The sequence below is a fragment of the Pteropus vampyrus genome, unplaced genomic scaffold (assembly GCF_000151845.1).
Source record: "Pteropus vampyrus isolate Shadow unplaced genomic scaffold, Pvam_2.0 Scaffold16886, whole genome shotgun sequence".
Classification (NCBI taxonomy): domain Eukaryota; kingdom Metazoa; phylum Chordata; class Mammalia; order Chiroptera; family Pteropodidae; genus Pteropus; species Pteropus vampyrus.
The window spans coordinates 1,552-2,486 of NW_011905667.1; the positions used below are offsets into that span (position 1 = coordinate 1,552).

The 935-nt window shown below is 32.3% G+C and overlaps 1 pseudogene; it reads right to left on the reverse strand.

The window, feature by feature from the left end:
• Positions 1-397: 397 nt before the first annotated feature.
• Positions 398-516, reverse strand: LOC111735155 (annotated as a pseudogene).
• Positions 517-935: the final 419 nt, after the last annotated feature.

Here is a 935-nt window from a genome sequence, read left to right on the forward strand (position 1 = left end):
AGAAGAGTGGCAATATTTTAAAATTTTGTACATCTTTTTAATATCTGGCTTAAAAGAAGACAGCTAATTTCTCATATACGCCTTGCATTCATTCTGTTGAGATAAGTTGTTTTGTGAAATATGTGGAAAAAATAGCCTCCCATAGATATGTAGTTTGAAATGGAAACAGTATTTTAATAGTCTTTGCAAGTACATTGATATTTTTCTTTATTATTACACAAAAACTTGACAAGTGATAATTTCTTTGCTTTTTAAGTGATGGTTTCTTAAAAGTTGGTTGCAATGTTCAATCTGAACACATCAATAGAAATTTTTTTTTAAGGCAAGGCAACCCTTGGTTCACAGATTGTAGGGACCTTGTCAGTTTACAGTCCCTTATTTTTAAATGTTTTTTTTACGCCTACAGCACCTGGTCTTTCTAGGTGGTCTCCCATCCAAGAACTAACCAGGTCTGACCCTGCTTAGCTTCCGAGATCAAACAGGATCGGGCTTGTTCAGGGTAGCATGGCCATAGACTTTAATAGACAATTTTTTTAACAGATATCTTGAAATATAACTGACATATAGTAAGTCACACATATTTGAAATGTACCATTTAATGAGTTTCGACATATGGAAACATTCATGTATACATTACAAAAGTCAAGATAATAAACATTTTTATTACCCTCAAAAGTGTCCTAGTGCCTCATTGTAGTCCATTCTTCCTTTCCATGTCCCCTAAACTGTTCCCAGGCAATCGCTGATGTGTTTTCTGTCACTAAAGTTTACTTTGCATTTTTCTATCATAGTGCTGCTCAAAAGAAATATAACATGAACTACAAATGTGAGCCACAGATGTAATTGTAAATTTTCTAGTAGCATATTTCATTTAACACGATATATCAAAATATTATCATTTTGGCATGTAATCAATATAAAATTATTAATAAGAT